At 35.1% G+C, this 15,544-nt stretch overlaps 1 long non-coding RNA gene across 3 annotated transcripts; it reads right to left on the bottom strand.

The window, feature by feature from the left end:
* Positions 1-9,202: 9,202 nt before the first annotated feature.
* Positions 9,203-15,297, bottom strand: LOC110797506 (uncharacterized). Of its 3 annotated transcripts, none has more exons than XR_008930497.1 (6): positions 14,995-15,297; positions 14,742-14,861; positions 13,688-14,183; positions 12,470-12,687; positions 10,813-10,875; positions 9,203-9,460 (listed from the first exon to the last, which is right to left on the bottom strand). It is a non-coding gene; the product is annotated as an uncharacterized lncRNA (long non-coding RNA). The 3 variants fall into 3 exon arrangements; XR_002535853.2 differs by having other exon boundaries at positions 14,742-14,788; positions 14,995-15,295; XR_008930496.1 differs by having other exon boundaries at positions 14,742-15,293.
* Positions 15,298-15,544: the final 247 nt, after the last annotated feature.

The following is a 15,544-nucleotide window of genomic DNA, read 5'->3' as shown; positions in this document are numbered from 1 at the left end:
TTCAATTAAAATAATATTAATGTTATAAAAGTCTAGTCCAGTCTAGTCTAGTCTAGTTAAGTGTGGTTTCAAATTATTATGGTTTGGTTGTCCTTAATTACGTCATTAGTATCATGTTAGGATTGTTCGTTTAATAGAATCATGTTAGGATTATTATTTATTTAGTATGTAGTACTCAGCTTTGCTGATTTCGTGCTTTTGCTTGTGCATGTTGATCATGGCTATGCCTTATTGATCCTGTGATGACCCAATCTTTGGTGAGCAGTCTTTAGGGATCAATAAGCATTGTCCATTGCAGGTTTGAAGATGATGCATCACTGGGGTTCGGGATCTAGAGAGATTTGTGTAGTCGTTATTTTATCTCATTTGAATTTGGTTTTGTTGAACTTGTTTTAATGGACTTGAATTTGATTTGAACTAATTATGTTGACTTCGGTTTGTTGGTTTTGTTAGTTGATTTATTTAAACTATTAAAGTTAGTTTTATGTTTTCCGCTGCAAAATTCTGAATAAGCCGTTACGTTTTCACACGGGCGATAATGCCTTGATAATTCTCTACGTTTTATATTAAAAAGTTATTTTAGGAAAGAGAGAATTATCGGGGTGTTACAAAGTGGTATCTAGAAGCTTATGGTTTTACTTCAAAAAAAATTTTAGGCGCCTAAACTAGATAGTTTTCTAAAACGAATTTCCTAGAATTGAGCTCCTACTCATTATATCAATAAAAAAATGCGTACTTTTTTTTTTTGAGACCAAATTCATTTTATTTTGTTTAAAAGTATATAAATATTTCTTATTTAAGTTCGAAATTAACTTATTTATTCGAAACTTTTCGTTTATGTGAATTAAGTACGTTTTTCTTTCTTTTCGAAATTAAATTAAATATATTCAAAAAAAATAAATCTTATTCCTTAGGTATATTTATTCGTTTAATAAATATTTATTCGTTTAATAAATATTTATTCGTTTATTATTTATTCGTTTAATAAAAATTTCTTATTATTTATTCGTTTAAAAAAAAATCTTTATTTTATTTATTGGTTTATTATTAATTCGTTTAATAAAATGATTTCTTACTAATCGTTCTTGTTTTATTCTTTAAATTCTTCTATGTTTGACCTATTATGATTTATTATGAGAGATGGGTAATATAGGAAAGGGCATATATGATAGAATTATATGTGCATTAGTAGTTATTTGCTAGCATAAGAAGTTACTTGCTATGTGCATGTGTTAAATGTTTAAGTGTTGCATTTAAATGTGCATTAGAGAGATTGTTTGATTCCATCGAACTTATTGCTTTATTGAACTTTGATTATGGTTTGGTTGGGAAATCGTTAGTGAGACCTTAAGTTGTTTCTTTCAGGAATAAAATATCTCTTTATGAAGAAAGTCGTGTTTGGATGTGAGTATTTTGCTAGATACAAGACCAACCCATCTTAATGAGAGAGGATATCATAGCATCCATCATTGTTCATTACTCACTTAACAAAATGCCATACCTAGAGCTCAAGAATAGGTTTAAAGACATGCATTTTGAGGATGCAACCCCAAATTTGGCTAAGTATGGGACTAGGGATGGTGAGGTGGCAAGTGAGTCTCATTAAGATGAAGGCATGGGAGAAGACTTAGACTCGGAGGAAGAGTTCGACGAATACTAAAGACCTAGATTTCACTCCGCAAGTTTCCAAAGAAAGAACAGATATGCCAAATGCCACAAGAGTTTGAAGTTGTAACAGTTAATTAATTCTTTTATGTTTTAAAGAATAAGTAGCAAAGTTACCGCAGTTTAAATTTAAAGCAATGGGAGTTTCAGTTATTCTTTATTCTTTTCAAGGATATAATAAACCTTTATGAGTTAGCAATAGAAGTTAAAGTATTCTTTTCCAATTTGGGAATTCCAAAATTCGCCAACAGTAGTTTAAATTTATGTCATAGAACCTTTATTTTATTTTAGGACAAACACAATGTTACGATTTAGGATTTGTTATCAACATTTTCTTTCGACGAATAAAAGTTAGATTATTGATAATCCAAATGATCAAGAGTTTATTTTGGGCACTCGAATGAGAATATTATTACTTATTTGTTATGATTGAACTTCCATTCATTGGTTTTCAAATTGTTTGTCCTTGATGGGGTTATTCTTTATGGATGAGTGACGATGGTTACTCTAATATTGGTGTACATTCTTGAATAAGTGTTTGATGATGCGATCTCTATGATCAAATCGAAATTTCTTTCGTAGAGGTGACATATGAGTTATGTATCGTAGAGTCATTAATTTTAGGTCGCACACTAGAATGACAAGCAATAGTGAGTTAGTTGCTGCTATTCGCGTTTTGACGAAAAGACTGGATCAAGAGAGAAATGAGCTTCCTGATTCTACTAGGGACATGTTTGAAAGGTTAGCCAAAGTTAAGCCGCCATACTTTAAGGGGCAAGCTGATCCTACCTTTTTAGAGAACTGGGTTAGAGAGTTTGAGAAATTGTTTGGGGCTGTGAACTGTCTTAAGAACATGAGAGTGAGTCAAGTTGTACTGTACTTGGAAGATGAAGCTTATTTGTGGTGAGAGAAAATGGGGCTAGACTTAGCGATGTTGAGGGATTCAATTGGGATTCGTTTGTTACTGCCTTAAGGAAAAAGTTTTATCCTCCTTTTATGAGAAAGCAAAAGGCACAAGAAATCATAAATCTTAGGATGGGAAGTATGACCATTTCCGATTACTATAACAAATTTATAGCACTGTCGAGGTTTGCACTTGAGGTTGTAGCCACAGAGGAGCTAAAGGCTCAGAGGTTTGAGCAAGGTTTGATTGATGAGATCCAATTAGGATTAGGTGGGGAAACCTTTACATCTTTGGATATTGTGTATGGGAAAGCTGCTCATATTTATGGTTTGCAGTCTAGAAGGGACAAGAAAAATATTGTTGTTGGGGAGAAAAGAAAAGAGTTTAATGTTGGGGAAAACCAAGGGAATTTCAAGAGGAATATGAATGAAAATGGGAATGGAAATGGAAATGGAAACTTTCAAGAAATGAACAAGTAAGGGGACTCGAACCCAGATCTCTAGTAAATAGAGAAGCATTAATACATACTTTCTACCAATAAGCCAAGGAAGGAACAAACATGGGCACAACAATAGGAACCAATCTGAGAGAGTGTATCATTGTAAGATGTGCAATAACAACCATCCTGGTAGAAATTGTAAGGGAGAATTAATGAACTGTAACTATTGTTAGAAAAAGGGGCATAGAAAGTATGAGTGCTTTACTAAGCAGAAGAGAGAGCAGAATGACTGTGAGAGTGGTAACCAAGGGAAACCAGGGTTTAACAAATACGGAAATTAGAGTTTGAAGCCTATAGGGTCGCAAAATAACCAGGGAAACCCAGTAAGTCTGCCAATAAGAACAACAACCAGAATAAGACTCCAGGAAAACCGTTCGTGATGAGTAGAAATGAAACTGAACATTTTGCAGACGTAGTTCATGGTACTTTTTCTATTAACTTCGTGCTAGTTAAAACATTATTTGATTCGGTTCCGTTTTGTCATCTGTTATTAAGAGTTCGAAGTTAGTATATTTTGAATGATTGATTTACCTATTAGTATACCTACTGGTGTAACCATAAGGTGTATCAAGTTGTTTAAGAACTTGTCTTGGAAGATAAAAGATTGCGTTTTCGTTCTGATTTGATAGAGTTTAACCTGGGAAACCTAGATGTAATTCTGGGGATGGATTGGCTAAGTTTCTACAAGGCTAAGGTAGACTGTGAAATCCAGAAAGTGAGTTTAAGGAGCCCTAATGAAAGGTTGACCTCATGTAGATGTTTTTGAGAAGTCCAAGAACCTTTAGTGATTTCTGTAATGCAAGTGAGGAAATTGATGAATAGAGGTGCGAACTATTTCTCTGTAGTGTGTTAGAGGTGAGTAAAGAAGTTGGAGTGAAAATTGAGGATGTTGCCATTGTGAGTGGATTCGTTGATGTGTTTCCGAGTGAAATTGCAAGTATGTTACCTGTTAGAGCCTTTGAGTTCACTATAGAGTTAAGTCCTGAAACTACACCTATATCTAAAGCACCTTATAGCATAACACCTCCTGAAATGAGCTAATTAGGACACAGTTGCAAGAGTTGTTTGGTCAAGGAATATATTAGGCCTAGTGCATCACCGTGGGGAGCTCATGTGTTGTTTGTTAAGGAGAAAGATAAGAGTATGGAATTATGCATCGATTCTAGGAAACTAAACACCATCAAGAACAAGTATCATTTGCCTAGGATAGATGACATATTGGTTCAATTGAATTGGGCGAGTGTGCTCTCGAAGACTGATTTGTGTTTGAAGTACCACCAATTAAGGACAACTGATAAGGGCCTAAGACCTCATTAGGACTCGTTATTATCATTATGGGTTTAGAGTAATGTCTTTTGGGCTAACCAATGAACCTACCATAAGTTATGGATTTGACGAATAGGACGTTCCACGAATTCCTAAATAAGTGTGTTGTTGTATTCATTGATGATATCCTGATCTATTCAAAGAACAAAAAAGAGCATGACAAACACTTGAGGATTATATTGGAGACGCTTAGGAAGAATCTAGTTTTATGTAAATGAAGTATACAAATCTTGAAGTCGTGTGTGTAAAAGTGACACCGACGGAAAAGTGGTTGTAGGATTAAATTGATTGAAAACTATGTTACGTGAGGGAATAAATTTAAGAGAAGATTCGAGTGGTCCAGGATCGCTAGAAATCATTTGTTGTCTTGAAAAGATGGGAGGAAATATATGAAATTGGTGAAAGAGTTAAGCCCAAAAGTTATACATCCATGAAAGGCATAATGAGGTTTGGTAAAAAGGAAAAGTGAGCAGAAGGAGTTTTTGTAGATCCTGCTAAGATTCAAGCTGTGAGTTAGTGACCTAATCCAAAGAACGCGTCCGATATCTGAAGTTTTCTAGGCCTAGACGACCATTATAGGAGGTTGTGAAAGACTTTTGGAAGAAAGCAAAACCAATGACCAACTTGTTGAGAAAGGAATCGAAATTCAAGTGGAGTGAGAAATGTGAGGAGGCTTTCCAGAGTTTAAAAGAACGTTTGACTTCCGCACTCGTTGTCGTGTTAGTTGAAACCTTATGAGGCTAATTAACCTACTCATGACCTATAGCTAGATGATATTATGTTCGCTTTGAGGTTTAGAGACATTACCTTTAGGGGAAAACATTTGAGATCCTTACCGACCATAAAAGTCTGAAATTTGGGGAAAATGTCCAGTTGAATCTTGGGACAACATTGAAAATGATACTGCTTTCCACCCTGCAACCGATGGTCAGCCTGAGAGCACTAACCAAACCATGGGAGATATGTCGAGAGTGTACTATTGGCTTTAAAGAGAAATTGGGAGATCATCTAGATTTGATTGAATTTTTGCGCATCAATAGTTACCATGCGAGCAGTAAGATGTCACATGTTGAGACATTGTGTGGGAAAGAAGTGAAGAAGTTCTACTTGCTGGAATGATTTTAGTGAAAATATAGTATTAGGGGCAGAATTCGTTGAATAAAAGATGTCCAAAGTCATTCCCTGAGATGAGTTACGAGGGCGTAACTCGTTTTCTTTAAGGGGGGTAGAATGCGATAGAAATTCGCGCTTTTTACCTATTTTTATGGTATTTTATGCATCTTATGCTTATTTTTAGCAACTTATACATGTTGATGCAAGTAAATAGATTCTCCGCATAAGAAAATGTGTTCTTGAATATTACAAGTAACTTTTAGTTGGCAAAAGAGTGCACAAGAGTGGCACAGAGTACTTCTCCAGTAAGAATAAGTTGAAAACCTTTGAAAAATGGGTGAATTTTCGTGTCAAGTTTCAAGACGAAACTTCTTTTAAGAGGGGTAGATTGTAATCCCCCGTAAATTTATAGATTTTATTAATATATTTTATCGTATAGTTATTTATATTTAATAGAATTTACGAATTTTAATAATAAATATATAATTAACGTATATTTATTTTAGTTAATTACATTTTACAATTTTTTTACGATTTATGAAATCAAAATAATTTTAGAACTTTACATTGAAAAGAATACGTCTTACCAAAACACGTTCGATTGAATTTAGAAAACAATCCTAACTGTTTTGGATTCAAACAAACTCAATTCTATTCCTAGCCCAAGTTGACAAAGCCCAAAACAAGTAAGCCCAAAATTTCTCCTCCATTCCCTTCCAACTTCACGTGAAACTCAAAACCAAATACACAAAACCCTTCTTCTTGCCATTCACGTAAACCAGCCAAAACCCTCAAAAACTTTGCTCATATCTTTGCAGCCGTCGCCGACAACCACTGCCGAACCGCCGTCCCTGCGCCACCGCTGCCCAACCGCCGGTAACTCCCTCTCCTTCCTCCTCTTCTCTTTCGTTTTTCCTTTCTCTCTCTTGTTGTTCTTTGTCTTCCCCCTCACTTGTGCTCTGTTTTGCGCACGCAACCACCGCCACCAATTAATCAATGTTGTTGCGCCGCCCCTTGCCGCGCCGCCAGCCCGTCGGCCGTCGTTGCAGCCCTACCGGTCATCGTTCTTCCCCGTCGTTTCTTGTTTCTTCATTCTCACAACAGCCACCAAGCACGACCGAAACCACCGCAATCACCACCTCCAGTTGCGTCTCTGTTCCCCGCGACCACTGCCTCGTGCCGCGCCGCCTGTGCTCCGCCGGCCAGCCACTCTCTTCTTCTTTTTGGTTAATTCTCAAACCCTTGCTAATTATGTTTTATTAAATATGTTTCATTTATGTTTTATTAATTTAATTCATATTTCTTGAATTTAATTATGGTTTTATTATTAAGTTATGAATTTCAGATTATATACTTTGCATCATTAATAATTTAATTTTCAGATTTATATAATTGAATTAGAATAAGGGTTTTAAGTATTAAAACATGAATTTTTAAGGTTTTAATAGTTCTAAAATCATGGTAGGATGATTATAAATTATTAAAGTTATTGTTTTTATGATTTAAAACATGTTATTTATGTTTTGGAATAGTTTGAAATGAGTTTATATTGCTGAAAATTAAAGTATGATGATTGCGAAGAGTTGTCAACGAATTTCAAACATCGAATTCAATAATTATTATGCTAGGAAATCGAATACTCAAGTTTTGATTTTGGGAAGATTCTAAGTATGTTTAGGATGTATTTAGAATGCTTTTTTTTTATGGTTGCGAATGATTAGAAATTGATTGGGAATATTTGTTGGTTGTTTTAGGCGGAGAATTCTTTTTAGGCGACTTTTGAAAGTGTTAAAGTAGCCTATTAGTTTGTTTACACAAGGTACGTACATACCTGTGTGCTTGGTGATGTGTGTTATTATTGAAACCATGTTGAATTTGTCGATGGACTTGGTTATTTTGGAATTTACATGTTTAATGTTGTTGGATGAACATGTTGAACATATATTTCGTTATGAGAATTATAACATGTTAGTATGGATGATTGATGCAAGCATGTTGGTTGGGAACACTAGAATTATTTATATATATATTGGTTTAGATCGATTGATCGTTGTTCCCTTTTAGCTTTTCACTACTTTATGAGGGCCTAGGACCTTGTTTAGTAAGTTGAAACCTTATACCCATATACAGGGGTTGTTCAGTATTAAAGGAAAGGGTGAATTTAATTGGAATGAGTCTTGATTGATACCTTTGTGATCACTTACTTAATTCCAAGATAAAAGCAGTTGTGAATAATTGTTGATTGTATGCTTTATGGGATTGTTGAGTCACAATAGAGTTTAATCTGTAAATCATGTAAAGTGAAACTGAATAGCAATAGCTTTAGACTGTGCACGTCTGAAATGACGGACAAACAGGAGTTGGGGTTCATGGTGGTAGCCCATGGCCTTTTCTGGGACCGGATTGATCACCGTGTTCTATTTTTTATTCAAACGTTCCTCGATATCGCAGGTCACTGAGGTTACGGAGTCGCGCCCGTACCTCGTCTTCCTTAGTGAAGACTTCTGGTTGGACAACTCGGTCCATTGACTATTTCAATTAAAATAATATTAATGTTATAAAAGTCTAGTCCAGTCTAGTCTAGTCTAGTTAAGTGTGGTTTCAAATTATTATGGTTTGGTTGTCCTTAATTACGTCATTAGTATCATGTTAGGATTGTTCGTTTAATAGAATCATGTTAGGATTATTATTTATTTAGTATGTAGTACTCAGCTTTGCTGATTTCGTGCTTTTGCTTGTGCATGTTGATCATGGCTATGCCTTATTGATTCTGTGATGACCCAATCTTTGGTGAGCAGTCTTTAGGGATCAATAAGCATTGTCCATTGCAGGTTTGAAGATGATGCATCACTGGGGTTCGGGATCTAGAGAGATTTGTGTAGTCGTTATTTTATCTCATTTGAATTTGGTTTTGTTGAACTTGTTTTAATGGACTTGAATTTGATTTGAACTAATTATGTCGACTTCGGTTTGTTGGTTTTGTTAGTTGATTTATTTAAACTATTAAAGTTAGTTTTATGTTTTCCGCTGCAAAATTCTGAATAAGCCGTTACATTTTCACACGGGCGATAATACATTAATAATTCTCTACGTGTTATATTAAAAAGTTATTTTAGGAAACAGAGCACTACAAGAAAAAAGGGCTTTTGTGGTGATTATTTTGGCCTTTAGAACCTAATATATTCGCTACAAAAACATTCCCCATCAATTAGCTATTCGAGGCGGTAGCCACCGTTGCCATAGCCTTTAGTAGCGATTAGTACATTCAATGGGGTAGACCAAAAAAATCGATACGAAATACTATGTATAATCGTATCGATTATTGTAGCGATTATAATCGTTATAATTCCCTGATTTCATATACCAAATACATTAGTTTTAGCAGCAAAAGAATCGATGTTATTAGTAGTTATAGTAGCGAATGCAATAGACGCTATTAGATACTTATCGTATCGATTATAATCACTATGTACTATAGGTTACTTATTGTTGCAAATTTAAGTGATACTATTAATTTCGTAATTGATACATTTTCTAAAATAACAATCCAAATTGACAGTGTATAGCGGCGATTATAATCGCTACAAAATAGATCATACTATAATTTAGTTTCACAATGGCTTGTCAAAAAATTTCGCTATTAAGCATATTGACAATTATAATTATAAATGAGTATAAATATAAATCACAAATAATTATAAGATAAAAATAATATTATAAATAAATAACTCATACAAAGTAAGTCATTACATAGGTGATATATAATTGTCTAATAGTCTTAAAAACCTAAGAAAATGTTATCTAATAATCTGCAGATGACAAGCTAGATAAATAACTAATTAACTACTACGTAGTACAATTCAACAACTAAACAACTAATACATCATAAATTGATATCGTCGTGTGCTTCCCCAAATAAGTATGAATTCACTGTTTGCCAAATAAAGAGTTATCTGCAAGTCAAAAGAATGTACGATAATTAATATCACTAGTATAAAAATATTTCTCTACAATCAATACACCCAACATACCATACAAATAGCAAGCCAAATGATTAGCGTAAATTGGGATGCAATTACATCATTGTATAATAGGCCAAAATTCCCAGACCCATCTGGTTTATACACCCGAACCTCAAATCCCTCTTCAATTCACTCATTACACAATCTCAGACAACCAATTTCAGCAACACAACCACAGGAGACGGTACCTAAACAGCCACTTTCAGCCTTTAACAGTGAAATAGCCACTTTCAGACAACCAATCAAGTCAAGAAGCAGAAGTAATAGTGCGGTGAATACAAGACTGAATTTATTCACGGCCTTGATCTGTATAGGGTGCTATAATGTTGAATTTTAGTTCTGACCTAATTTTTGTGTGTGTTTCACTTAGATAATGACTATAGGTATGGTGTGAAATCAGGACTCCTCCATTATTACCATGGAACAAAAAAATATCAGTATAACGCGCCTATGACAGATCAGATCAGTGAACAACTACTGGTGCAATATTTCTATGAAGGATTGACACTTAGGATAGAAACATGATTGATGCTGCAAGTGGTGGGGCATTGGCTGATAAGACACCGAATGAAGCAAAGAAGTTGATTGCAAACATGGCTTCAAACTCTCAGTATTGTGGAATTAAAGGTCGTACTAAGTCCGCTTCATTACATCGGTTAAGGAGGTGGGTAACTCTAAGCTTGAGTAACAAGTATCCAATTTTACCGCCCTAGCAGAGAATATGATAAAGAAAAACATATGAGCATCAAGTTCATGTTGTTGGGGATTTCCATGCGCAACAACAAGGAGTTAGTTCCAATTTCTGACCACCTCCTTTCCAACAACAAGGATTTTCTCTTTCACCTAGTCTCACTCACTTTCAACAACTATATCCAAAAACCTCAAAGCCAACAAGTTTCAGATAGCCCAGTTCTGTTCAGATCAGTTCTGTTCAGACCAGTTCTATTCTGATCAGTTCTGTTCAGATCAGTTCTGTTCAGACCAGTTCTGTTCTGATCAGTTCTGTTCTGATCATTCTGTTCTGACCAGTTCTGTTCAGATCAGTTATGTTCAGACCAGTTCTATTCTGATCAGTTATGTTCTAACAAGTTCTGTTCAGACCAGTTCTGCTCTGATCAATTGTTGAGATACATAAGAAACTAGCAACTTAATGAATATCTTTCCTTAATTTTCCATTTCGAGTAGCACCAACAGCACCAACAAAAAATATCTTTGCTTTTTTTTTCCAGTTATAGATCAACAACCAACAACAAATATATATAGAAAAAGTAAACAATTCTTACCGTCCATATGTGTTGCTACCTAAGCTTTGCATTTCATGACCCCCATGTCAAAGTGTCATTTTCCTATAAGATTTGACAACACCTTATAGTTATGTATAGAAAATGGATTACAGAAAGTATATGACGCAGACAGCATCAAAAGCCAAAGAAGCTGTTTCCGAATTTAGTGCTACCATAAATGAGCTCAAAACCAAATCAAGAAACTGTAGAAAGAACTCGAAAAGCATTCAGAAGAGTCTTTTGATAATTTGGCTTCAGTAAAGAAACTTGAAGCTCATTTCCAGAACCTTAAGGAAGATCTAGAGAAACAGGAAGAAGGGTTTGAAGCTGATCTGGAGGCGGTTACTAATGCCAAAGTGGAGCAGGAGTAGCGAGCAATACGGGCAGAAGAAACCCTGAGATTGATGAGGTGGAAAAATGCGAATACAACTGCAAGAATTCAAGATGAATTCAAAAGACTGTCCTCACAAATGCAATCGTCATTTGATGCTAATGAGAAGCTTGCTAGCAAAGCGTTGACTGAAGCTAGTGAATTATCAATGCAGAATTGTCAGCTTCATGACATGCTTCAGAAGGCCAATGCAGAGCTTAAGTCAGCTAAAGATGAATATGAAATAAAACTACATGAAATGTACAGTCAAATCAACACAAAATCAACTCGTGTGAAGCAGACGGAGGAGGAAAATAAAAATAAGTCCAAACAGGTGGAAGCCCAAAAAAAACAAAGTGATGAATTCCAGAGAAGTGTTTCAACTAGCAACTGTATCTTAGATCAGAGATACAAAGACTTATCTCTAAAAACAAGTTACTGACTGAACAGATGAAAGCATTGACTAAAGAAAGAGATATTCTTTTTCTAAGGGAGAATACAGAATGTGACAATCCAACGGAGGAGGTGGCGGGAAAGTCGCTTGAGGAATTGATTATGTTGAGAAATCTCAAGTATGAGGCGGAACAAGTAGTTATAAGTCTGAAGTTTGAAGTGGAAAAACTAAAATTTCACTATGAAATCTTGAAGCATTCTTTATACGAGGATGAGTTGGAGAAAGAGAAACTAAGGACACAAGTGTTCCAACTCAAAGCTGATCTAAAGAAGAAGGATGAAGCGATTGTGAGTATTGAGAAGAAGTTCAAAGAGAGTAGTGGAGCTGTAGTTCAAGACAAACCCAAATCTACTTCTCAAAATACAAAATCTGAACTGAAACAGGGATTGAGATGCCTGCAGACTGATTTAGAACAGCAACTAATTTTGTTGGTGGCACTAATGTCTGCATTTTAGGTAGTAGAGACGGGATAGCAGCAACTGAGGCTGCTGAAGAAGAGGATCAGGCATACGATGTCCAAGCTACAGTTTCATCTATCAGACTATCAGTCTCTATTGTTTGTTTGCTGCTGGTTTGCTAGGGTCGTCTTGATTTCTGCCAAGTAAATTGTACTTTCAAGTACTGGGGTAAAGGTTCGTGGATGGTTATGGCTTGCTAAGATCGTCACTCTGCAGGAACTTGATTGTATTTGTTGTTATTCCAATATGCAGGGTTTGATGAATGGTACCAAGTTCTGACTTTCTAAATGTCTATGAAATTTAACATATCAAGAACTTGATTTCTTAAAGCTTAACAAATTAACAATTAAGGCACAAAACAAGGAAAATATATACCTTGGTCTTCTCTTGCTCCCAGTATGAAATTATTTTAAGTCACTGTTCTTTAGGCACACGATCTGGCTTACTCCCTACTAAATTCTAGAAAATTTAACTAATTCGCCATGGACTATGTCGGCATCATATGAGCTTGCAGGAAATACCCTGAGTTCCTCAAGCAAAGGGCAGCTCTACCCAACAGCTTCCAGACCTTTATCACCAACAGTGTCCAGTACCTTAAACAAAAGGAAGACAAGTTAAGACCCGAGTAACATGCAGCAAGAACAATACTTCTTCAATGTTATGTTTACTTAATCAGAAAAGTTTTGCAAACATTATGTTAAAGACTTAAAGTCAGTATAGTTCAGATTTGTAAAAGACATCACATAATTTTATGAGAAGATAGATATGACTTGGATGAGAAACATTAATTTATACTCCATATCTGGTAAGGTTTTTATGGTTGAACCTACAAGCTCAAACTTAACAGCGAAGAAACTTAAATTCACTCCTGATTTTAGTAGTTTGGAATTCAAACCCGGTGATTATTCGTCAGTTACCACTAATTAATACTTGGTTCAGATTTAAACCTATTAATAATAAGCCCTCAAATAAAAAATGTGAGTGTGCCTTCAACGATTTTAGCTTCGTTCTAATGTATTTGGAAATAGCCTCTCTACTCTGCCAAGAAACAGCTTAGATGCACTCTGCACTTTTAACTTTTTTTTTTTTTGTTTATTATAATAAAAGCTGAAAGATCCACCGTACAAAACTCCTTTTTTAATGCTAGCTACTCTAGAAACCAAAAACTGAGAATTAAAAGGCATACATGTTTAAATAGTCATGCCCGAGTGCAGAACCATTACACTGGTTATGATCGTTGACAAGCAACCAAACTTCAAGTCAAATCATCAACGATGAAGGGATATCCACATGATGTAAATGCATCGAGACAAGACTTTACACTGATTTGGAAGACTCAATTTCATTTAGATGTAAGAATAAACCAAGCTATGAATCAACAAAAATGAAGCGTGACAAATGACAATCATGCAGCTAGACACATTCAAGCAGATTTAGGCCATGTAATTTGAAATTGCAATTTTCTTCCCAAAACAACAATTTGGATCATACTGTTATATAATCGGCTACACAAAGAGGCAGCTGATTTGCTCAGTATTCCACAAGTAAATAGATATTTCATCTAACATTAAAAAAAAGGAGATAGATGCGTACCCAAAGCCGACGAAGATTTGGACAGTGATCAAGAAGCTAAGCAAGTTCATCACATTGTAAAGGTGCATCACTCAAATTAAAAAATGACAGCTCTGAGCAAGCAGGACAAAGGACAGGCAGATAGAGTGAATTGGCTTCCCATAAACCAGAGATAGTTTGTAGATTACGATAATTGTTAAACATGTTTTCAAGACTAGCATACTGGGCTGGCTGGGCTCATGTGAGAAGGCATCTGTGCCTAGCTGTGTCAACCAAGGAGCACGAATAAGCAACCTCTGTAACTGTTCCAGGTTCACATTTTTGTTCAGCTTCAAGACCCTCAAAGATTTGCACCTAGCTACAAGTCTCTCAAGGGACGGAAATCTAATTTCTGAATGAAGATTGGAGAAGTTCATAATCTCCAATGATGTGAAGTTTTCGGAAAAGCAACTCAACCAGCATCCGTTGCGATCATCAATTCCCTTTTCCTGAATGTCAAGCTCAACTAATTAAGTTCCTGTAAAAAACAAAAAATTGTTAGAATTTTGTATTTTACCCTTCTACCTAAGCCTAAAATTTAGATATAACTACCAGAGTCCATACACAGTAATCTCAACAACAACAACAGACCAGAAGCTCAACATCTTTGTCAAGGCAGAACACAAGAAGGCAACAACAACAGACCAGAAAATATCAAAAAGTTAAAAAAATAAACAAATAGCATATCAGCACAACACCAACACAGTATAACAATTTAGTTAATTAGTCTAAAAATGGTATCATAACACAAAAGGCTACAAAACTGATTCTTACAACCTTAGACATCAATATCAAAGAGTAAGTAACCCTTGACTAATAAAATGATAGATGAAATATCAGAATTTCTAACCAAAATTCAAACTGAACCAGATGATGAAATATAACAGTATTTCTAACCAAAATTCAAAATGAACCAGAGGATGAAATATCAACCAAAATTTGAACAGAAAAAGGTAAATTCATCCAAATATCAAAAAGAATTAGGAAAATTCATACAAAATTCGAAAAGAATTAGAATATAAAATTCGAAAATTACCTGGAACTACTTCGTGAAATCAACAGAGGATGGCGAATTCGTGTTTTCTAAATACCTCAGGGGAAGGCGAGAAGTGATGACAAGGGAACAACCACAACCAAATTAATATATAATTATCATCTAAATATGAAAAAGAATTAGGAAAATTCAACCAAAATTTGAAAAGGATTGGGAAATTCAACCAAATTTCCAAAAAATTAGGAAAACATAACCAAGTTTCAAAAAGAATTTAAATAAAAAAGAGGAAAATTACCTTGAACTTGTGATGAAACATCGGCAATGGAGTTCCGTGAAATCAGGCTAAGAATCTAGGATGAAAACCTGATCAACGTTTGCGCGAATTGTTCACATCCTGCCCCAGAATCCCGCGCTTCGAGTTCAAGCTTTTGGTATCACCTATGGAGGATGAGAGAAAACTGATCTAAACCCTAAGTTGAGAAGACGGAAGGCAGTGGAGGGAAGTGAATGTTTTCAGCGGAAAAAAATTTCGCGAAATTTTTTGAAGGAAAAGCTGAGCGCAATTTGTGAAAAATTGGGCGGTATACTTAGGAATAATATCTAATTCGTTTTTTTTATTGATTAATTAAAGGCTGATATAGCGATTATAAAAGTGCGATAATTGTCTATATTATTTAACACACACTATTGGCTTATAGTAGCGATTATACATTCGTTACTAAATAATCGCCACAAAAAGGTAAATTTCTTGTAGTGGAGAATTACCGGGGTGTTACAAAGTGGTATCTAAAAGCTTATGGTTTTACTTCAAAAAAAACTTTTAGGCGCCTAAACTAGATAGTTTT

This window comes from Spinacia oleracea, chromosome 3 (assembly GCF_020520425.1).
Source record: "Spinacia oleracea cultivar Varoflay chromosome 3, BTI_SOV_V1, whole genome shotgun sequence".
NCBI lineage: Eukaryota > Viridiplantae > Streptophyta > Magnoliopsida > Caryophyllales > Amaranthaceae > Spinacia > Spinacia oleracea.
This window is presented reverse-complemented; position numbering and strand designations above follow the sequence as displayed.